Raw genomic sequence first — 24,980 nt, 5'->3', positions numbered from 1 at the left:
TAAAAGTATATACAGAACTACAATAGAAATTCTTCCAGCCACCAATAAAACAAGTATTCATTTGGGGTAGTGTTAAAGCTACCAGTCCCTGCTTAACTCCAGGCTCACGAAACACTTCTAAGACAAGAAATTCTAATTAAAACAGCAGTAAATATACTTCCCTTGGGAAGACATTTTCAAACATTTTTAAATATTCTGATGATTTGCCTTTTTTATTGGGGTTGATAATGAAGCATTTACGGCTTATGTGCAAAATATATTTCTCCAATCTGTATTTGCTATTTTGAATTTTTTTTTTTGAAAAAAACGCAATTCCAATTTATACCAGGAAATAAGAGTTCAGATTTAAACAAAGACATATTTAAACATTGGCATGTGCAACAAGTTCTTTGTTTTTTCATTAAATTGTTTGTGGTATATGCAATAAAATTCCAATATTTTAGTGTACAGTTTGATGAATTTCGATATACATATACAATCATGTAAGCATCATGCAGATGAAGATACCAAACTTTTTCTCACTAATTTTTCCCCTTTCACATATTTGAAAATCAGTTTTAAACTAGTCAGTGATCAAGCCTAGGCATTTCTTTCAGGCTGCAGCATCTGAGCATTTTTTTTGGCTGAAAATGCTTTCAGGAACAAGCACAGTAACATCTGCACAGCACTTCACAGTTTGCCAAGCAGTTTCACATGTTCATTATTTCATCTGATCTTCACCAACCCTATGAGGTGTTAAATCCCTATTTTACAGAGGCCAGTGGAAGTAAAATGCCTAGCCTAGCAGCTCCGTCTGGTCTCTGGACTCTACAGCCCGCCAGAAATTGAACTTAAGAAGATGGTGGCTGTGGACAGGGAGGCAGAGAGCAAATGACTCATGCAGAGAGCTCACCCAAGTGGCCCAGAGCCAGGAGAAGTTAACAGGGACCAAATCTGTCTCCCTTCCAAGGTAATGAGTGTGTGTTGGGCCACGGCATAGTGACCTACCACATGGAGCTGTTCTTTTCTCATCTTAGCAGTACCTACAGTGTAGACTCACAAGAAGGCAGAAAAGAGAACATAGGAAAACTCTTTGTACACTTTATGTATACAAAGAGTCAGAAGATAACATAGTGTAAGAGAACAGGCACCACCTTTAGAGAAGACTTCAGTTTAGGCCTCAGTTCCACCAGTGACTTTCTCTTTCAAAAGTTCCTTCTTCTTTGTTATCACAGAGCCTGGTGCATGTCTTATAACACATATATTTACACATGAAGTCACAAGATTCCCATACTCCTTGACCTGCACTGGAAGGCAGCAATTAAGTCCAATTTCCATTTTCATTGCCCCAGCACCTGGCACCATAACTAACACAGAATAGGTCCAGAAGACGTTTGATGATGTATGGATGGTATATTCCAAGCTTTTTGTATATACATATTCCACATTCTAATCTAGACAGTGAGTACCAGGAAAAGAGCAACCATGTCTCCACTCTGCTTTCCCCCAACCCCCACCCCAACTCCTCCACTTTGAGGATGCTGCTCAAGAAAAGTTTGCTGGGTAGAAACAAACCAGAGCAAAAAGCCAACCATCAGAGAGAAAGAAAATGTACCTAAATGATTTCTCTTTACCATACCATTGTCTTTCCCACCACATCTACCTCTACCCCCAAAATAATCCCTATCTTGCCCAGTTCTCTCTCTTCTTCAAAAGACCACCTCGTTCTCTCCTCTGCCCTACCCCAGCAGTCCCCCTCTTACTCCCTAGACTCATGGGTCTACCTCTTTCCCATCAGGTCAGCAACGACTCAAAGCTGCCAAAGAGTCTTTGTTCCTATCCCAGTCATTCATCCCACCAGTTTGACACTCTCTGCCCAGCCCCACCGGACACTCCTCTTCTTCTAGTTTACAAGCTCCCCACTTCCCATTTTGCTTACTGCCTGCCACTGCCCACTCTCCTCCAGGAAGAAGATGGGGGACAAATTCAGAAAGATTGTTCATTGGCAAATTTGTAGGTCAAAATTGAAAGTAAGGGAGTTAGGTAAGAAATAGAGTGTTTGGACCTCACAAATGCCACAGCAAAGGTCCCTCATACCACTATCCTATTAGTAATGAGAAGCCTTCACCAAAAATTCTAAGAGGGGTAGAGAAGAAAGCCTAACCAAGAGAAGAAAGATCCAAGAGAGAGGAGGAAAAACCGACTAAGAAGGGGAAAAGATAAGAAGGGGAAGCATGAGGGGGGCAGGAAGAAGGGAGAAAACAGGGGTGGGAGAAAAGGTGACTTGGGAGCAGGAAAAACGATCAGGGGAAGGAAGTAGAAAGAAAAGTGGGGAGAAGACAAGGCGGTGGAGTCACAGAAAAACTGAAGGAAGGAAGGAGGTCCAAAATAATCAAAGTAGGTTAGAATCAATCCTGACATATGTTTCTGGGCCCCAGATGACCAAGAAGGAAAGAATTAGAGTGATTAAGACATTACATAGCCCCAAGATCTATCATTAACTTGGCAGAGAAAGTAGGGGGATTCAGAGAAGAAAGCCTAGTTTAAAGCAGCTTTAGAGTATCAAATAATCTGCCAGTTTGGAGAAAAACCATGAACATACCTTGACCTGCTTCTTCCCAATCCCACCTCACTACACCCAACATGCCTGCCGGCGTGCTGCACCCCAGCTCCCCGCGCACCAACATACACTAAGCACTAAATAATTACTGAATATTACACTAGACACTAAAATAATAAGGTTTCGTTTTCAACCTCTGCCTTGCCCATTACACCCTGAGCAGACCAGAAAGATGACATCCAAAAGGCTCACTAGAAGACAGGCAAACCAAGGTCTGCTTCCCAAGTTCCCATCTCCTACAGTGCTGAGGGACACATCTCTGCAGTCCATTCTACGGTTTCAACCAGCTCGTTTTTCCAAAAGGCAGTATGACAGCCCGGAGAGCCAGTTACAAACAGAATGTAACCCTTCACTACACGAAATGGAAACTGAGGCCCACAGAAGCTGCCTGAGCAGAACAAGCCCCTCCAGGTCTCCTATTTCCCAGCTTAGCCTCACCTCTTAACAGATTACTTGTGATACAATGCTCCTCCGCGGCATCCAGGGGAAAAGCCCCCCACGGACCCAGCAGGCCAGCAGCTAAACCAAGACAGACAAGAGCGTCATGCTAGCCACCACGCAGAAGGGTGCTTGCAAAAGAGCACGGCTCCCCAGGCAGAGCAGTTCCCCCAAACCAGCTTCCCCCTTCACACCCTTCCCTAGCCACAGCTCAGATTCCAGGGCAGGCCTAGCCCTAGGTGGGCTCATCTGAACATTCCGCCTTCAGCCCCTTCTCTTTCATAGGGTCTTTTAAGGAAAGAGACCCTAAATCTACCCGACAGCGCGTCACCACTCCCCGGAAGCCGACGGAGACGCCTCCCCCTCCCCAGCACAGCCCGGCTGGCCGCGCCCCAGGGTAGACCGGCATTACCTGGTGGGGGGAGCCGGCCCCCGCATCTCTGGCGACTGTTTTGTTGCAAAGCCGCACCTTTCCCGCCCGGCCTGCCGGCGTGCAACACCCCAGCTCCCCGCGCGCCGCTCTACTCGGCTGGAGCCGGGCTTCCAGCCACCCCAGCTCCCACTCCTGGGTGCAGCACGCTCCCGCCCTCGGAGGGCGCAGCTAAGGCGCTGCTTCGGGGTTGGTGAAGCAGAAGGGGCGGGGGAATAAAGGAGGGAAGGAGGCGGGAGCAAACCGTGCTTTCTACAAAGAAGCGGCGAGGCCCGGGAGCTACCTTCCAACCCTTTCAGCTCTTCTCTCTCATCTACTCTCCAGCAGAAGGTAATTTCTCTTTGAAGCCAGGCTTTCCAGGGCGAGTCCTGGATGAGCCCCAGAATCAAGGAAGAGAACCAGAGCTACTCTGTGCCTTAATTTCTGAAACTGGGTCTGAACCCAGGACGCCTCTGGTCATACTGAGGGTTCTCTCAGATTAGGCATCAGGGAAAGGGATGCACCCCCCTACAAACACAACAAAGGTGTTTTCAGGTTCTAATTCTAATGACCCAGGGACAACGTTGGGTGGGCAGTTATAGCTGCTTCTAAGCAAAGAAAGCTCAGTAGCAGCTACCATTTATTAAATGCTAACACATACCAGGTGCTTCACAAAATGTTATGTTTAGCTCACCACAACATTATGAAGTAGACACTACCAATTCAAAAAAACTGTGTCAAAACTGAGGTCCAGGAAGAAAGTGGTTTCATAGATCACGTATTTCTGAAGCACATATTGTGAATCGGGTATTGTAATGAGCTCTGAACTGAAGAACCCATTAGAGACATTTAACAACCCTGGCCCAGGCCCAGATAATGCAGGGTCTCTTCAAAGTCATATCTAGGAGTTTGGGTTTTATTCTAAGTTTTAGTAATGAGAAGGCTTTGGAAAGTTTCAAGCAGAATGATAAGATATAATTTACTTTTTAAAAGATCATGGAAACAAGTCTGTAGATTCTTTCAGAACTTCAGGCAGTTTAAGGTGGTAATGACTTATACTGATGCTGATATATTGAAAGATGAATGAAAAGAAACAAATATATTCTAAAGATACAGCTTAGAACAAACAACAGAACTTGGTGAAATACAGATGGTGAGAGAGGGCAGTGATTTCCTCAATACTATACAGCTGGTAAATGGTGGAGTCACCCAACTCTTGTCTGACTTCTAAGCCTATGTTTTATTTCTCTGCCATGTTAGTTATCTTTTTATCAACTGCCATACCCCTCCTGCAACTGCCTAGCAGAAAGCAAGTAACCAGCATTATGCTTGATTAATGATTTCAGTGTGCTAGAGAAAAAGTTTATGGTATTTCTCCATTTTCCCTGACAGATACCTACACCTCCATTCAATGTGCCCAGATTAACCTACTTGCAGAAGGATATTGAGGAAGAACTTCACAAGGACAGAAAGAGCTCTTTCATTAAGTATCTTTCATTCTTTCCAGACCCTGAGTACCTGTGCTATTTGAACTACCAGAAGTCCCCATTTTGGTGGAGAAGACAGGGAATTTCTTGAAGACATCCACATTATAGAGACAACTGTTCAGTAATACAGACTGGGGGATCTGATGCACTATGAGAACTCAGCTTTGAGGTAGGCTGACGATGTTCTCTTGATCCTACACCCTTGTTCTTCATCTCAGTTTATACCAAGTGGATGAGAACCAGAAAAGAGCCCTCTGCCTTGTACACAGTTTTTCAAATTAATCATCAGTAAGCATAGTATCTAATCTTATCCAACTTCCCACCCCATGGAGTATCCCCTTTAATAGGTGTTTTTCCAGGCTCTGCTGGAACATATGCAGGAACCAAGAGCTTACTTGCAAGTAGCACTATTAAACAGTGGTTCCTAACATTCAGCAAGCTACCTCTCTGTAAGCTTCCAATCCTGCCTCCTGAGCACTCAGAAGACATCCTTCAGGGAAAATCATATTAAAGGCTTTCAGATATGTGTATAGTGATCTGTCAAGCTCTTGTACTTTTCCCCTTCTCCAGGATAAATACTCCCAATCTTTTTATCATTTGTTCATTCAATAACTGTTTAAGCATCCTGTACAAGCCACCAGACACATCAGTGAACAGGACTACACCTTCAGTTTATGGCTTTAGTATGGTGGTTTTCAACTCTGCCTGTGCATTAGAATTACCTGGGATGCTAAAAATGGGCCTTAATATATATACTAATATATACTGCTAGGACTTCAGTATATGTAATTAGCATATATATACTGAAATTCTAACACAGACTTTGACTCAGCTAATCTGGGATGTGGCCTAGGGAATATATCTTTATGGATATAACTATAGCTATATAGATAGGTATCAGAGTCTAAGACTACCTGACTTCAAGATTTACTATAAAGCTACAGTGATCAAGGCAGTGTGGTATTGGTGAAAGAATAGACAAATGGATCAATGAAACAGAACAGAGAGCTACACATATAGTCAACTGATCTTTGACAAAAGGAGCAAAGAAAATTCAATGTAGAAAGAATAGTATTTCGAATAAATGGTTCTAGAACAACTGGACCTCAAAATGAAAAAAAAATTAATCTAGACACAGACTTTGCACTTTTCACAAAAATTTACTCAATTTATCATAGACTTAAATCTAAAATGTAAAACTATAAAATGTCTAGAAGATAACATAGGAGGAAATTTAAATGACCTTAGGTTTGGCAATGACTTTTTAGATACACCACCAAAATCACAATTCATAAAAAAAGTTGTTAAATTGAACTTAATTAAAATGTAAAACTTCTCTGCAAAAGAGACTGTTAAGAGAATGAAAGGATAAGTCATAGACTTGAGAAAATATTTGCAAAACACATATCTGATAAAGGACTACTATCCAAACTAAACAAAGATCTCTTAAAACTCAATAGAAAGTAAAAAACCCAACTGAAAAATGGACAAAAGATCTGAACAGATACCTCACCAAAGAAGACAAAGAGATGGCAAATTAGCATATGAAAAGACAATCAACAACATGTCATTAAGGACTTGCAAGTTAAAACAACAATGAGATACTCCTACATACCTATTAGAACGGCTAAAATTCAAAACAGCTCCAAATTCAGGTGAGAAGTGCAGCAAGAAGAATCCTTATTCACTGCTGATGGGAGTGCAAAATGGTACAGCCATTTTGGAAGACAGTTTGGTAGTTTAAATATAGGCTTACCATACAATCCAGCAATTGCACTCATAGGGTATTTACCAAAAGAGTTGAAATTTTATGTCCACATAAAAACCTATCCACAAATTTATATTGCAGCCTTATTCATAAGTGCCAAATTTCAGAAACAACCAAGATATCCATCAATAGATGAATGGGTAAACAAAAATACATACAATGGCACATTATTCAGCAATAAAAAGAAATGAACTATCAAACCAAGAAAAGACAGAAAAACCCTACACATATACTACTAAGTGAGAAAAGCCAGTTTGAAAGGCTGATTCCAACTATATGATATTCTGGAAAAGGCAAAACTATAGAAGCAGCAAAAAGAGCCAGGGACTCAGAAGCAGGGTGGGGTAAAGAGGAAGAGGTGGAACGCGGGGCAAACTATTCTCTACGAAACTATAATGGTGGATGCACTATGCATTTGTCAAAACCCATAGAACTATACACCAAAAAAAGTGAACCCTAATATAAACTATGGGCTTTAATTAATAAATAACATATCAATATTGGTTCCTCAACTGTACGAGACTAATGCAAGATGTCGATAACAGAACACGTGCAGCAGGGACTGGGAGAGACAGAATACTTGGGAGCTCTTTGTACTTTCAGGCCAATTTTTCTGTATGCCTAAAACCTCTCTAAAGATAAAGTCTATTAAAAAAGAAAAGAAAGGGAAAGTATCCAGCAAAAGAAAGATATACACGATAAAGCTCATTTGCTTTTTTATTAGATTCATTAGACATAAAATTACTCTGTCAAATTCCTGTAAAAGTTTCTGAACACTCTCAATTTCTATGCTTAGCTCATTGCAGACTGGAAACAGTTCAGACTCTACTTTGAGTAGTGATAATCTAGGGCACCTTCCACTAAACACCTTTCTGTTTGCAGTGAGCCTCTTAGTGCCTGGTACCCTATGGGGAACATGATCATTTAAGTGCAGTCTGTCCTCTACATAACATAGTTGGACTATCACCTCCTTTAACTGTACTTAGTACTGCCAATAATTCAGTCTGAAGCTGCATTAGCTTTTTAGCCACTGCAATACATTTGGCTGACATTGAGCTTAGGCAGCCAAAACCACTATTTTTATAAGAATGGCATCATGCTAGATCTCCTCCAGACTGCCCACATGTTGCCATTTCTTTGAGACTTAAAATGTAGAACTTCACTGTCATCCTCCTTAAATGTCATCTTATTGGCTTCAACCCATCTTTTCAAGCTCTCTCTCTCTCTCTCTCTCTGCCACCTAGCATAGTAATTTTCCCTTCCAATCTCCATCACCTGCATATCTAGGAAGTATGTTATCGCTTCAAACGTTTATCAAACATCTACAATGTGTCCTTGCCTGTAACAGGTTTCAGGGATTAAAAATGACCTAGAAACGGCCTATGTCTCCAGGAACCACCACTAATAAGGAAGGCTGGCATATATAAAATTTTAAAAATACCACACTAGAAAACTGAATAAGATAAATAAGATAAGGAAGAAGAAAACATAAAACATGTATCATACAGTAAAAGGCAGGAGGATACTAATGTCTTCAGCAGGAAAGAGCATTCAGGCATCTTCTATTTCAGATTTCAGTCTCAAAATCCAGATGCTGGTTTGGATATAGAAGGCCAACTAGCTGGTTCACTCCCACCGAACCAGAAAGGAGTCTCTTTCTTTTTCTTTTTTTTAAAAGCAATTCTTTATGTTTATTTTTTAAGTGTATTTTTTTAAACTGAAGTATAGTTGATATACAATATTATATTTGTTTCAAGTATACAACACAGTTGTTCAACAGTCACCCATATTATTAAATCTTCACCCCAACTAGTGCAGTTACTATGGTGTCAACATAGAAAGATGTTAGAGAACCACTATGTTCTCCTTGCTGCACTTCCATCCTATGACCCACTTACATTATAACTGAGATTTTTGTGCCTCTTTATCCACCTCACTCACACCATGCATCCACCCCAACCCCTCCTCCATGATAACCACCAGTCGCTTCTCAGTGTCTCCGAGTCTACTGCTGTTTTGTTCATTCTGTTGTGTTTTGTTTTTAGATTCCACAAATAAGTGAAATCATATGGCATATGTCTCAGAAAGGAGCCTCTGCTAATGGTGGGCTCTGCTGCAGCTTGGCTAAGCTTGGCTCCCTCTGATGAAACAGTAAAGACTCATAAAATTGAGGCAAATTGGTAAAAGGATTTTATTGGTAAAATAGATTTTATTTATTGGAAAAGTATTTTACTTATTACTGAGGGTTAATAGCTTATAATCAAGGAAGAAGCTATTAGCTTAAGAAATGAAAAAGCAGAATCAAATGAAGTGAAGGGATTTTAAAGACAAAAATGTGCACTCAAAGAAATAAATTAAATTCTAGAGATATCAAGTTACTTGCCCAAGTTTACACAAGTTAGCAGTTAACTTGTTTTAAGTGCAATTACTCCTTCATTTATTTGGTCTTTGGTTTACAAAGTAAATAATTCACAAGTTACTCTTCTAAGCCATGGCTCCGGACCAGCAGTGTTTTGTTTGTATAGTCACCTCTAACCTAACCTTTCAGGTCACTCACCTGGCTTTTGTAGACATATAAACTTGCAACCCCTGGTAACACTATATAAAGGCTAGTGATAAGTAATAGCAAATTTTGTTTAGACACTAGAGGTTTCAACCTAATGGCTTATGAATTTAACTGATGACTACTGTGATTATAGTGCCATAGGATTTTTAAACGATTGTTTTTATTTGATTCTTTTGCAGCCATAAATAATTTATGAATAATTCATTTACTAATTGAGAATTACAATCTTCTGATATCACCAGTTAAATGTTGGAGGAAGTCAGTCAACAATGATGATTTTGCTTATAAAATAGTCACCTAATTTATCATTCTTTCTTATAATTAGATGGGAGGGCTGGATGCCTATTAAGGACTATGAAATGAGTTGGAGGATAAAATAAATAACAATAATACTGTAAGAAAAGAAATAAGCAACACAGAAATGAGAGTTTTTTAGAAAATCTATTCAGTGGCAGTCAGTTACAAAGCAACTAAATCAAAATGTACTTGAACTTCAAACAAGCAAGAAGTACATGAAAGGGAGACATTAATCACATCTGTAAAGCTGGGAGGAGTTTTGTGGATGAGACAGTATTTGGGTTGCACAGTGAAGAAGGAGTAGAAAGAACTTTCCAGAGAGAAGTAATGAGATTGGGGATAAGGATACAGTATTCCCTTGGGGGAAACTCAAAAGTAAAGCCCCAAGGAGGAAGAAGCATGAGCTCCATTTAAGAAATATAAATAATCTAATCATTTAAGGAAATAGTAAAAAATTTCATTTGTTCACCATTTACTGAACATGTTCTACATGCCAGACACTAGTTCTACTCATGAGGGATGCAAACATGAAGAGACCTACTTGTTATTTTTAAGAAGCAAACCATTTTTAAAGATGGGAGAAGACAAAGCTGTGTCACTGACAGACCTAACAGGTCCAAAATCTGTTCCTTCTTCAGTTGTCCCCCTCTCAATAAAGGGCAAGTCCACTCTTTCAGTTACTCAAGCCAAAAATCTGATTCACCTCTGACCTCACTTTTTCTATCATCTCTACTTTGAATCCATCAACAAATTCTATCAACTCCCCCTTCAAAATATATCTACAATTCAATCACTTCTCCTCACCTTTACTGATAATCATGTTGGTCCAAACTACCAGCAGCTTTTACCCACACCTGTTTAGGGGTGAGGAGGAGGGATTCTGCTCCCGAGAGGAAATTTAGCAACGTCTACAAAAATTTTTGTTCAAACAGCTGAGGAGGCACTACTGGCACTGAGCTGGTAGAGGTCGGGGAGGCCAGTAAACATCGTACAATGCGCAGGGCAGCCCCCACCAACACGGAATCATCTGGCTCAACATGTTAGTAGTGCCACTATGAAGGAAGAGACACTACAACCTCTCTCGCTCTGCCATGGGAGGACAGTAAGAAGGCAGCAGTCTGCAAGCCATAAAGACACCTCTCGTTGGAAACTCAGTCCTGCCAGAACTAGAGAATCAAAAGGAAGAGGATTCTTTCTAGTCTGAAACATTAATTCCTTATCAGCCACTGGTCCCTAACTATAAATGAATTCCTCTTATTAGCACGAGCCTGGACAAAGTCTACCAAATTAAGACAATAAAGAGTAACTATGAAAGGAGGACTGAACAGTCCCAGAAGCCAGGCAATCACTCTCCCTGGTAAGTCCTTAAAAAGTAACAGTATAACCCTGTGTGCTTCAAAAATGGCTTTCAGTTTGCTGACAGATAGGTAGGTAGATAGACAGGGAGGGGGCGGAGCAGGAAGAAAGAAATATAAAAATAGATATAGGTAGATAGATCTCTTCAGACAATGGTAACCATAATCAAATAAGCCATAAAGTAAAAGAAAATTACAGCAAGTACCAAAAACCCATGCTAAAAGTAGCTATTGAAATTTATGACCAAATTTTGCTCTGAGCATCCTGGAAGCCAAACCAAAATTGAAAGGGAGTAAAACTCAAGCTAATCAACTCCCATTGTCTACCGGAAGCAGCATTTCAGTTCTGTTGAGAGAAAACTATTTTCAGTTAAAGCAGGGGTTGGAAAACTTCTTTCTGCAAAGTACCAGAGAGTAAATGTACTAGGCTTTGCAGTCTCAACTGCAGTCTCACTCTATCTCAACTACTCAGTTCTGCCTGTGTGGCACAAAGTGGCCACAGACAATATGTGAACAAATGAGTATGGCTATATTCCAATAAAACTTTATTTACAAAAACAGTAAATGGGCTGGATTTGTGCCACAGGCTATGGTTTGCTGACCCCTCAGTCAGAGGATTCTTGGATGTCAGCACTAGATCCTAGCTGAAAAGCACAAAATGAATTTACTTAAAGAATTCTGAGTGGTCATTTGTGAAGTATGAAACAAAGTGAAACAGGGGACTCTCTTGTCCCCTCCTGGCCTGAGCCAGGAGCTCTGTCCTCTTGCTTTCTTTCTAAATAAAAGCCTCTGCTTTGCTCTCCTAAAAAAAAAAACAAAGCAAAACAAAAGGAACAAAAAAAGCAGTAGACTCATAGATACTGAGAAGGGACTAGTGCTTACCAAAGGGGAGGGGCTGGGGAGTGTGAGAGGAGAGGGAGAAGGGGATTAAGGGGCACGAGAAATTGCAGTCACAGCATAGGCGGGTCACTGGGACAGCAGTACAGCACGGAGAAGACAAGTAATGACTCTATAACAACTTACGTTGATAAGACAGTGACCACAATGGAGGAGGTGAGGTCTTGATAATGGGCGAATGTTGAACCACTCTCTTGTATGTATGAATCCATCATAAGATTGTATATCAATAGTACTTTAATAAAAAAAAAAGAATATTGAGTGGCTCACAGAAGGTCAGGGGTGTCTGGAGAAACAGGCATATCACTAAATGTCCATCACAAAGCACAAAGCCACACTGAAGGAGTGAGGAAACCATTGTCATTACTTCTGATTAGATGCTAGAATGAGTAGCACCACCGCTCTGGAAATGCAAGAATTCAACAGCCACTAGCACCAATGCCACTTTAATGGCAGGAACTCAACCTTACAGGCGATGCTCCAAAGAGAGGATATTAGCTCCCCATTTTCTCTCTCATGTCATTAAGTCTTAAATCCAAGTGTGGTGTGGGCACATGGTATTGATGAAAGCTAGGTCACTTCCTGTGCTCTAGAAGCAGGGAAGCTGAAGAAGCAAATAAATGTTTATCTCCTTTAGAGGATAGCATCTTTGCCTCCAAGAAGATTCAGAAATGACAAACACAAAAGGCTGTGTAGTAAAAACACATGACAACCACCCATTTTCAGTTGTCTTTTACTTACACTTTGTCTTCCCATATATAAATTGTTTTCTAAAAATATTTCAAGCTATCATCATTAATCATCATATCAAAACCACACTAAGATACCACTTCAGTCCTGTTAGAATGGCTATTATCAAAAAGACAAGAAATAATAAGTGTTGGCAAGGATGTAGAGAAAAGGGAACCCTCGTACACTACTGGTGGTATTGTGTATTGGTGCAGCCACTATGGAAAGCAGTGTGGAGATTTCTTAAAAAATTAAAAATAGATATACCTTATGATCCGGCAGTTCCACTTCTGGGTATTTATCCAAAGAAATGAAAATTAATTTGAAAAGATATATGCACCCCACTGTTCATTGCAGCATTATGTACAATAGCCAAGATATGGAAACGACCTAAGAGTCCACTGATAAATGAATGGATGAAGAAAATGTCACACACACACACACACACACACACACACTGGAATAGTATTTGGCAATAAAAAAAAAAGAATAAAATCTTGCCTTTTGTAACAACATGGATGGACCTTGAAGGCATTATGCTAAATGAAACTAGTCAGACAGAGAAAGACAAATGATACCATATGATCTCACATGTATGTGGAATCTAAAACACAAAACAAATAAAAACCAAGTCCATAGACCAAGTCCAAAAACCAAGTCCACAGATTAGTGGTTGCAGAGCAGAAGGGAGGATTTAGAGGGTGGGTGAAATGAGTGAAGGAGGTCAAAAGGTACAAATTTCCAGCCATAAAATAAGTCTTGGGGATGTAATATACAGCATGGCACCTGTAGTTAACAACACTGTATTGCATATTTGAAAATTGCTAAAAGACTAGATCTTAACAGTCCTCATCACAAGAAAAAAAAAAGTGTAATTCTATGTGTGGTGACAGATGTTAACTAGACATTGAGGTGATCGTTTTGCAGTGTATACAGAGATCAAATCATTTACCTGAAACTAAGATGATGTTATATGTCAAATATAGCCCAATAAAAAAAAAAGAATGGAAGAGCAAAAATTAAATCAAAAACTTAGAAAATATTCCTGCCTAACATATCATCACATACCCTAACAAACTAAACATGCTCTCTCACCATCTCCCCAAAAAGGGGACACACAAAGTCTTATCAGTTCTAACAACCCAGCATTAAATTCTAAGGAATTTACCCCTTCTTTGTTGAGTGCCGTAGTACCAGGTACTACTCGAAGCCTCCATGCTGCCACCTCTGACTGGAACAGCCTTACCTCTCATTATCCCTCTGTGTTTCCTAGCAAACTCTTAATCTTCATGTGCTATTTCCTCTAATGTGCCATCTATGACTGGGTCCTCCCCAAAGGCTTGAGTAGGTCTTCCTCCTTCAGGATCTCATGAAAAGTGTTTTTTTACCACAAAAAAAAGTCACTTTATTTACTACAGATGTCGTATCTCCAGTCATACTCTAAGTCCCTTTGCTTAGGAAAGTTTCATTTATTTCTGTTCCCTCAGTACAATCAAACCTTTGCAAGTAGATAGTTCTCAACAATTGTATCTACTTCATCCAAACAAATCTAAAAAATATAAACACCTATCTTTAGGCTCAGTCACCTAATTTGTCTCTGTCTTGCTCTGATTTATTTTACACTCAGGATATACATTTGTTTCCAAGGCTTCCTTAAATCTCTCTCTTAAATATTTAAAATGCTACCATAGCACAAGTGGCTTTTGTAATTACAAAGAAGTTCTTCATAAACCCAAAAGCAGTTTGAAGGTTCACTGTGCCATCAAAGCAGAAGAAATTCTAATACGCATATTTCCCATTTTAAGGACTCCTAGACTCAAAACACTTTAGACACAGATTTTTTTATTTAATGAGCTCCCAATCTTTCTTGCCACTAAAATCTTTCTTCTCACTTTAATTAAGCTTAGACTCCAACCACAAAGTCCTACTAGGTCAGCCAAGGTTTTAGAAAAGGAGTTCCTTCTATAAGATATGACAATCCCTAACATTTATGCAGGTCTTGGTAATCAACAAACTACAGCCATACCATTATCCAATTTAATTCTTACATACAATCCTGTGAGGTATCTCCTCACAAGCAAAGCCTAGCCCAACCCAACCCTAAAGGCATCTCTTCTGGACCACTCTTCCCACTAGTGCCACCTCCCCGCCAACACACACACACACACACACACACACACACACACACGCACAAACCTTTGCTTTAATGCTTCTCACTTACAGAGATGAACTATTAACCATAATGAAGTGTGAGCAGCTTGAGGGGAGGGACCAGGCCTAGCACAGTGTACAGCACAGTAAATGCTCAATAATAATCTGCTGAATAAACAAACCAAAGTGAGTTAGGTAGAACAGTTAGCATTTTTATTTTAATAAAGTAGAAACGGAGATGACTTTCCCAAATTCCCCTAAGACTATAATCAGAGAATTCTTCACTTTCAATTAAGGACTCTTTTTACCACACTGCCCTCACCTAGCACTGGCCAGTGTACAGAAGGAGGAGGTCCAGAACTAGGACTCAAAAGTTCTGTCCTTACAAAGCCCAACTGCCTTCTTCCCCTAGAAGGGTATACTGACTGCCACATCACCACAAAAGAAGGGAAGTAATTGTTCAGGAGGGAGAATATGATTCCTTCTTCTGGGCTGGCAAGGAGAATGAGGCTTCCCTAGTTCTCAGTGACACTTATGCTGTGGTTAGAGGCCACTCCGGGCATCACTGGTTGGCAACCAAAGATGCAAAGGAGAAAATAACTGCTATTTAATACTTTTGCTTATAGAAGGGAAAACTGAGGGATATGTGCACAACATTTCTCCACAAGATTATATATTCCCAATTATATCATAGATATATGGCAAGCAGCACGATGTTTTACAAAGAATTCTGGGCCTGAGGATAGAAAATATCAGATCTAGTGCCCAAATTACTAGCAAGTTGCTGTCTAATCTTGAATAAATCAATCTTTTGATTCCCAGTTCCCCTCCCATGTGCCTATTGACTTGGACATTTCATTTAAAAAAGTAACTACTGCACGCAAATCAATGAGCTGAGATATTACGGTGGACAAAACAATCTGTTTACACGTACATCTACATTTATGGAGCTTACAGGATAGAACACTTCAGCAGTCATATATTAAAAAAATAAGCAGGCCAATTAGAACATAATTACAACTTGTGATACAGAGCGAGCATCAATAAGGAAGGAAGAAGTAGCTAGGAAAACACATACACAGAAGAAAACCTCACCAACAAACTTCAGATTATAAATCAGAAGGTGCTCCTCTCAGCTCTTCCTCCATCAGAAACAGGGAGCAGTATTTGTGTGCCACACATTGTCACCTGCCTGCCTGCTGCTCTGTGTGGCTGGAAGCATCACGGACAACCACAAAAAACATAAAACATACATACAACAAACGCCAGTCAGCTCTATCAGTTTCTGCCCCTTTCTGTCTCTGAGTCTCAGTGCCTTCAGCTATAAAATGGGGATAATACTCTCTCCTTCACAGTATTGTTCTAAAGATAAAATAGGAAGAAATACTCTGAAAATTAATCTAACCCAGTGTGCCCTCAGTACAGGCTTAGGCAAACTACAGATGGGGACATCTGTAAAACCACGACAATGTCTGTACCCACCTCACACAGGGATTCTGAGGATTAAGTGAGGTAACATGTAGGTCAGATACTTAGCAGAGTTTCTGACACATAGCAATTCATAAAACCATTAGCTGCTCACTTAACCTTTTCCCTCAGTTTCCTCATTTGTAAAACAGGGACAATAATAGTACCTAATTTATACGATTATTATGGAGATTAAATGAGAATATTTTTTAAAGCTCAGAACAGGGTCTGGCAAATAGTGCCATGTAAGTATGAGATTATATTATTATTATTAATTTTATCTTTTAGTTGTCCTAACATTTTGCATGTATACAGACCACTGGTTCTCAATCAGCGTTGATTTTGTCCCCAAGGGGACATTTGGCAATGTGTAGAAACATTCTTTATTGTCACGAGCAGGGCAAGGGGGCAGAGATGCTACTGGCATCTAGTGGGTAAGGACAAGGGTGCTGCTGAACACCGTACGGTGCACAGAACAGTGTCCTACTCCCAGCATAGAATCATGCTGTCCGAAACACCGACAGCCTCCAGGGTTAGGAACTCCAACACAGACTACACAGATCAAACACAGGTTCTCTCTTCCCCTCCTCTGCACTACTAGAATATTTTATTTGGATCTCTCTTCTAGATAGGTATCAAAGTTTTAGACCTAAAACAGGTTTTAGAGAGCACCTTACTTTACCAAGGCCTAAAATAGCAAGTATTTACAAAAAAGAGCAAGATTCAGTAGCAAAGCCATAACTGGAACCCAGGTCTCGTGACTCCCAGACTGGTGCTCTTCCCTGAGCCAACTCAGAAACCTTGTTCGCACTTCCTCTTTCTCTTCCCTGCTCCCTCTGCCCCTCTCCCTTGCCCTTTTGCTCTCTCCCTCCACCCCAGGTTTGGATCTACTTGCTCTCTAGCATCACCAGAGTCAGAGACAGGGCTGACCTTTCTCCCACCCCCGCGGAAGCCTGCCTTCGCACGGCCCTGCATCCCCAAGCTCCAGTCTGGGCTTTGGAGCAGAGGCCGGAACTTTTCCTACTGACCTTGCCTGGGGTCCTTTTCTGCAGGGGACAAGCTGAGCTGCTCTGGCCGCTGTTCACCCCCAGGTGAGGCAGGTGTCCTGCCCGAAAGTATAACTTGAGTCAGACAAAACGGATTAATTTCCTTTTCCCTGTCTATGGGAACGGACTGGCCTCTGGGAGGGGCCAAAGGCAAGTTGTAACAGCTTACCTTGGGCTTTCTTGCAGGAAGTGGTTTTGAAGAGAAAAAAAGCCTGGGTATGTTGGGGAGAGAAAACATGGAGAAAGGATATAAAAGAGAAAAAGGCCCTAAGGCTTTAACAGTGTACTCAGCCACATACGATATCTCGAACGTTTCCCACATCTAATTCTTATCAGGACTTGGAGGACAAATGCCTGCCTCCTCTAAAAGCCTCCCATGACCATTCCAGCCCATGAAAATACTAAGCAAGTGCTCATTTATCTTTACAATCTGAGGTAATTATTCTCCCTGTTTCTGAGATGAAGAAAATGAGGAAAGGGGAGGTTAAGTAACTTGCCTCATTTCCTAGCCAGTAAGTAGCACAGCTGCAACTTATCCCCAGACCTGTCAGATGCTAAGCTACACGTGGATTTCTTTCAATAAACACTTTGGAAAACTTTTTGGAGATTTTTGACAATTTGAAAAACATATTTTCTTTTCTCTAGCTTACTTTATTGTAAGAATACAGTATATAATACATATAATGTACAAAATGTGGTTAATCAACTACTTATGTTATTGGTAAGGCTTCCAGTCCACAGTAGGCTATTAGAGGTTAAATTTTTCAGGAGTCAAAAGTTACATGTGGATTTTCGACTGTGCAGGGGGTCCATGCCTCCATGTTGTTCAAAGATCAACTATAATTTCAGGCTCCCTTGTATTTGTAACATGTACATCAGAAGATTTCTTGCAGACCCTGTGTTAGGTCCTATGAATAAACATAAAAATAGCAGGCAGTCTTCCCTAAAGCAAGGTTTCTCTAACTGTTGTGACTATAACCTACAATAAGAATACAATTTATATGGAGACCCAGAACACACATGCATGCACATGTGCTATGTGCACACACACACATCTATAAGCATAGAACTGAAACAAAATAATCCTTGTTCTTTCTATACATAGTGTATTCTGATTATTTTCTCAAGTGTATTCTTTCTGACTTTTTTTTTAACTTTTTAAAAATGCTGGTCCAACTTAACTATATTAAATCCACAATCCATGGGTTATGACTTTCAGTTTGAAAGCACTGCCGTCAAGAACTTCTAGGTTAAAGGGGGAGATAGACATGAGTAACTACTGTTACTGTTACTAAAATAATTACAGTAATAGTAGCTAATATTTCAAGAATTCTTATTATGTGTGTAGCACACTGATAAGCACTTTACATGAATTATCTGGAGTCAAAATTCAATCCAAGTCTACCTGTTTGAATCCAACATTCATATTCTTTTTACCACATCATACTGCCTGCCATGCAGCATGAGAAGTTCTAAGGGAACATTTCCATGAGGGATATAAGTGGAAGAAGGGAACCGTCAGGACGCTTCACAAAAGTGAAGACTGCTGAGATTGAAGTAGAAATTTTCAAGATTTTGGCACAGGAGCTCTTAGGTAACTCTGTAAGTATTTATGGATGGAACCCTTTACCATCTCTTGTATGTGGCAAAACAGCACGATATTTTTAATTGGAAAGCTGTATAATTTTTAACTGATGCTGTCTTTTCTAACAGAAATCACAAAGTACACAGGTCACATAGCACTTTTTAAAAAATTAGAGTTTGGTAACAGCTTCTCTAGAAGAGCTGTCTATGGAAAGCCATTCAGGACTGCCTACCAAGAGACCAGGGTCCTAATCCCAGTTCTGTCATAGAATTTCTATGTATGACTCTGGGCAGATGTCCGTCTCTGGGTCTGTTTCTAACCTATAAAATGATAATGAAAACCGACATATGATCAGCAAGTTTCTTTTTAGGACTAATAAATTCTAATAATAATAAATTCTAATTCTTCTAGTACTAATAAATTCAGCAAGTCTATATAAAAGAATAAATAATTTTATTAAAAACCATTCACCAATAAAGACATGAGGGTGAATTTGAGGCTCTAGAACTGAGCTCCTGGGTCTCTGTCTTGCCTGATCTCCTTAGCTGGAGGTGGAACGGAAGATGCACACTCAGTGGCCTGACATACCGTTTCCTACCATAAGCCTAAGTTTCCTTATGTGAGAGGCCAGTGATTAGAAGCCACAGAGGAGCAGATTTTAGTTTTAAGAACCAAAATGTTAAACCATGGAAATGACTGCCTCTAGCAGCAGTGAGCTCTTCATCATGGAAGTATGCAAGCAGATACTGGAGAAATACTTGGCAGGAACTTTGCAGAAGGAATTCAAACATAGGGTAAAGATTGTGTTAGATGCCCTTAAATGGCATTAGCCCTCTACAATTCTCTCTTCACACAACAGAAAAGATAGCCTTTAGCAGACTTTGGAGGGGAAACAAAAAACCACAAGGGGTTTTCTGATCTTTTCCACTCTCCTTCCCCTCTTCTTTCTGTATTTCCATCCCATCACACTAGGTTATTCATCCCCAAAGACATCATGGCTACATTTACTTGCTCTTTTCAGGATTTGGTTTTAATTTGCGAAGAGGCAAGGAGGGGTTAAGTTGTCAAGGAAAGAACCACAGTATATCTGCAGAAGCCCAGGCCCACAACAGGGAGCACTTTAGAGAGAGGGAAGTTATGAGACTGGCTCTACCCCCTGTGGTATCTAAACTCAAGGTGACCACTGGCTTCTCAGGGCACACAGATTAATGGCTCTCAGAGCATAAAGTTAAGAACCTAGTGTTGATATTTAATCCAGTCCGAGTACCCAAGCTGGTCTCAGATACGCCTATCACTGGAAAATCAAGTGTAATAAACTGAGTACCTGGTATTGCCACTTGGTGACCTAGTGCCACTCACAGCTTCACTCTGAGCCTGTAAAATTTCCTCCAGTATTGATTTTGTTACTCTAATATAAAATGGCATTCTTATAATTTAATTAGCATCTATTCTAAATCCACAAAGATATAAGTAAAAAATCATAATAAATACTTAGCACCTAGTGAGCACACATTATTGGGCAGGTGCATTACTCTGCATGCTTGTCTCCTTTAATCTTCATAGTAATCTTATTTTACATATGAGGAAAACGGACAAAGGTTAAGAAAGTTTCTCAAGGTCACATAGGCAAGTAGGAGAGCTGGAGCTTCACCCAGCGATACTGATTCCAAGTCCAGTCCTCTTTTCACTAAACCACTCATTTCCAGGCTTCTATTCCAAAAAGAATATTTCCTTGGAAAGTAAGAAAACAGAGAGTAGGGAAAAGATGGCTAGAGATCAGCTTCAGTCACCTGGCAAAGATCTGTTTTCTATAGCCAGCAGGGACATAACAAAAAGTGTCAAAGGTGCCAAAAGACAGGAGCCCTCCCAATTAGCAAGGTTCACCTGAGTTCCTCCACCCTCTACCTGCTCCATTAGGTTAGTCTCCAAAAGATAGGTGGGCTTGGGGACCCAATAATAGACAAAGTAAAGTATATTTACATCTAATACCAAGAAGGCAGGGGCCAACTTAGAAAACCAGCACTTCTCAGCAGCTGCTGATGCCCTCAGCCCCCTTTTCTCCCAGGAAGCCTGTTCCGTGACCTCTGCCTCTCCAAAGGCCTTCACCCCTCCAGATGGGATTCATGAAGAAGCTACACCTCCTTGGAGACAAGAGTTGGAGCTATCAGCAACAAATGCCCACCTCTCCCAACATTAGCTTTAAAAAAGAAAAAATCTAAGGGGAAAAGGGTGAGAAAAAGGTCTAGGTTTCCTAGGAGATACCTGCATCCAGTGTTTCCCTTTCCTATCTGTAGAAATGTGGAAAGGAGGGTACTCCAGCACCTCGTAGGCTATTGCTTTCCCAATGGTACCAGAAAAACCAACCCCTTTCTTGACACAGAAGTCCTTTGAGATCACTCAGTCCAATCCAATGGTTTCCAAGCCTATTTTAAAAGTCTCTCAACCTCTTTTTCCAAGAAAATCTTAACAGAAACACCAATATTTAAACAGCTACTCTGGCTGAAAAGGAGGTAGGGAAGTTCCACTTCAATAGCCTCTCCCCACTTACCAATCTCACCCCAATAGCCTGGGAGGTTGCACTTCAAAAACCTGAGGCTCAAGTTTATCAATTTTGTGTTGTACTTAAGGAAATGGGTCCAGAGAGAGAACATGACTTTGTGAAGATCAGACCATCAGTTAGCACCAAAGCTGGAACTCAAATTCAGTGTCCCATTTCTCAAACTACTCCTTTGAGATGATCATGTGAAAATGAATGTGAAAGGGATTTTAAAAACACTAACTGCTGGAAGCATATACAGGTTACCTCAGCTAGTTTTCTCTAAAGGTAAAAGAGACAAAATATTGAGACTTTCAAGGACAATTTCACCAGGTAACACCCAATGGCAAAGAAATACTCTTATTTGCTCAACCCCTCAGTAAAGTGTCTCACTATTTGTAAAAATAGTCATGATCGTTTCCGATTAAAAAAAATTGATAGTAAATAAATGGGACTCAGGAAGGTTTCTGAAGAATACCTGTTCTGTGCATCCTGAGAAACCACCCCTTAAAGACATATGGGAGATCTCCTGGTTTCCACCATGCCTGAGAACATGAGACAGAATCTGAACCTATATTTTATGGTTAACTCCTTAATAAATGATGTGTATAATTCGGGCTTCAAAGTTCCTCTACAACTGTGGTAGTCAACTTCAAAGACAGCACCAAGTTATCCCTGCCTGCTGGTGTTTGCACCCTTGTGTATCCTTTCCAACCCTGTAGAAAGGTCCATCTCTGTGACCAAAACAATACAGTAGAAGTGATGGTATGTCACTTCTGAAATTAAATTCTAAAAGACACTGCAGAGTCTGTTTCAGTGGCTCTCTTCTCTTTTGGATCAACTGTTGCAGGGAAACCAGCTGTATATTGTGAGCTGCCCGATGGAGAGGCCATGTGACAAAAACTGAAGGTTTCAGCCTGTTAACAGCCAGCAAGAAAACTGAAGATGGTCAACAACTAGATGAGTGAGCGTGGGAGAGGATCCTCCAAGCCTAGTTGAGTTTCCAGACGACTGCAGCCCTGGCCAACAGCTTGACTGTAACCTCATTAAAAACACTGGGCTAGAACCACTCAGCCTGGCCACTCTAAGATTCCTCAACCTCAGAAATTGTGTGAGATGATAAATGTTTAATTTCTTAAGCTGCTAGATTTTGCAGGCAATCTATGCAGCAATAGGTAATTAATACAACCACAAAACTAAGGCTTCCTGGGTTTCTATCAGAAAGCTCCTGTTATGAAACCAAAAGTCCAAGTGAAACAAAACCCAAGACCTCAAGGGTTGGGGCTTCCCCTTTAATAACAGTTATCACTTATCATAGCTTGACCAGTTCCAAGTCACTGCATTTGTCCTAGCAGTGGCTTCCTTGTTAAATATGCAGGAACATTTTTCTTGCAGATTATTATGAAGACTAAATGAGAATTTGTAAAAGTATCTTTAAAACAGTATAGAACTATGCAAATTAAACTTGTTAAAATAAAAACTTGGAAGGTACCCCACCAAGCCCACTCCTAACAGCCACCAAAAGATTACTCTGCTCAGTGAAGTCAGATGGAAAGCCCCCTTCTATACCACTTATCTAACCTTATTACAAGTATCCTCCACTATCACTGCCCCTCATAATAACAATAAGCAACAATTACTAGTGCTGGTACTGCATACCATGCACAGGGCTAAGTACTCTCACATTATTTTCTCATTTAATACTCCATTTATCACATAGGGAAACTGAAACTTGGGTTAAAATGATTTGGTTGGTAATGGAGCTAGGATTGAACTTCATATCCAGCCAACTACAAAGACTGTTCTTTCCACTAAACTAATATGCTGTTCACTACGCCATGGAGCCTGAAATACAATACAGAAGTCATTCAGTCACAACTTAACAAAGAACTTGAAAAATGAAAGAGAAGGGAAGAAAAATCACCTTTCAAGTTAATAAGAAAATAAAAAGGCTCAGGAGATACAGATTCTGGCCCTATCTAGGGCACCAAGCAGTTTTAACACCTGGGCAACTTAGCTGTCAGTGAAAAAATTTTAAACCCTCCCATTTATATAGTACTTTGGAATCTACAAAGCATTCTGAAAGATCTGCAAATATTTGATTGCCCCAGCAACCCTGGAAGGTAGTTTTACTTGTCTCCATATTATCAATGAGAAAAATGAGACTCAAAAAAAGAATTCCAGTGACTTGCCCATGGTTTTTAAACAGCTGTTACAGGCCAGAGATAATATATCTAGACTTCTTTTTTCTCAGAGGCACCTGAGACTCAGAAGTTTTAGAAAATGCCCAGAGGCCACAACAATGACAAGAATCCGGTTTCTTTCTTATTTGCTTAACCCAGGAAGCTACAACCAGGTATGCAAACCTGGAAAACTTTTTAAAACACTGATGCCTAGGCCCCATACCTACCCCTACCCAAATTTAATTTATTTGGCCCCAGATGGGGCCTGGATATCAACATATTTTTAAGCTTTCCAGGAGTGGAAATGCTTGAGAACTACTGCCCTAAACACCACAAGCCACAAGTTAAATGTCATTATCCACCCTCCTTTTCTAATATGAAATTCTCTGAGTGAAATCATCTAATATTTTTGTAAATTAATCACATTTACAAAGCAAGATATTGTCCATTATTAAACATGACTGTGTAAGTTAAAATACTTTAGTTAAAATCATTTAATTTCTCTTACCTAAGAATAAAATTTTATGCACCATGCAATCACTATCTTAATGGTCAAGACTAGATATGTGGCATGCAGCAATAAAACTGCTTATAAAAAAAGAGAAGATGCCCACAGTAGTATATCATAAACAAAAACAACTAAGAAAAAAACTGAAGTAATCTTTTTTCTCTAAATGTCCCTGCTTAGGTATCTCAGAATTCCTAGGTCCCACCAAAATGAATTTACCTGAAGTGTCCTTTTATGAGAGTTTGGATAGTGTAAAGACTTGTCTCACAATATCTCCTTACTAATTCAAATTTTACCTAAACAAGTTCTTTCCCTAACACTTCAAGCCCATGGTTTTGAACTGTGTCTCAAAAAAAGATATGCCAAAATCCTAACCCCCAGTACCCTCAGAATGTGATTTATTTGGAAATAGAGTCTTTACAGAAGCAATTAAGATATGGTCATGAGTGGGTCCTAATCCAATATGACTAGTGTCCTTACAAGAAGGCGAAATTTGGACACAGGAAACAGACACACACACACAGAGAAGACTATGAAGAGACACAGGGAAAAGATGTCCATCTACAAGCCAAGGAATGCCTGAAGCTACTAGAAGCTGAGAGAGGCCTAGAACAGCTCCTTCCCTTGCACCTAGAGAAGGAGCATGGCCCCACTGACTCCTTGATTTCAGACTTCTGGCCTCCAAAACCACAAGACTATACTTTTCTGTTGTTGTTCTAAGCCAACCAGTTTATGGTCCTTTATTAGAGCAGCCCTAGGAAACTAATCACCTACCTTTCTGAAAACTCTTCAAGTTTGTACCCAGTTTATCTGGTGGAACTTCAGTTTTTTAGCCTCTGCATCCTATATTCCTAATGAAACCAAAGCTTCTCAAGGGCAAGAACATGTGATAAATAATACCACATGTCCATAAATGAAAAATTCACAGAATCATGGACTGTTTGGGCCTGGAAGAAAGC

General features: G+C 40.2%; 1 protein-coding gene and 1 long non-coding RNA gene across 7 annotated transcripts in view; one reads left to right on the top strand and one right to left on the bottom strand.

Annotated features, from left to right (window-relative positions):
- PAK1 (p21 (RAC1) activated kinase 1) overlaps window positions 1-24,980 on the bottom strand; it is a 122,438-nt gene that overhangs the window by 67,710 nt on the left and 29,748 nt on the right. Inside the window, exon 1 of one of the 6 annotated variants that reach the window (XM_073215973.1) lies at window positions 3,450-3,616. The exons of 3 other annotated variants lie outside the window; for them this stretch is intronic. The gene's annotated coding sequence lies outside the window, so the exon portion shown is untranslated. Of the gene's footprint in view, window positions 1-3,037; window positions 3,056-3,449; window positions 3,617-24,980 lie in introns of those variants that run through there. 2 more of the 6 variants (XM_073215974.1, XM_073215978.1) reach the window with 2 other exon arrangements.
- LOC140844366 (uncharacterized) lies at window positions 3,700-23,871 on the top strand. Its single transcript, XR_012122547.1, has 3 exons — window positions 3,700-3,797; window positions 4,954-5,102; window positions 22,181-23,871. It is a non-coding gene; the product is annotated as an uncharacterized lncRNA (long non-coding RNA).

This window comes from Manis javanica, chromosome 11 (genome assembly GCF_040802235.1).
Source record: "Manis javanica isolate MJ-LG chromosome 11, MJ_LKY, whole genome shotgun sequence".
Lineage (NCBI taxonomy): Eukaryota > Metazoa > Chordata > Mammalia > Pholidota > Manidae > Manis > Manis javanica.
Note: the sequence above shows the minus strand (reverse complement) of the source record. Positions and strands in the feature narration are given on the sequence as shown.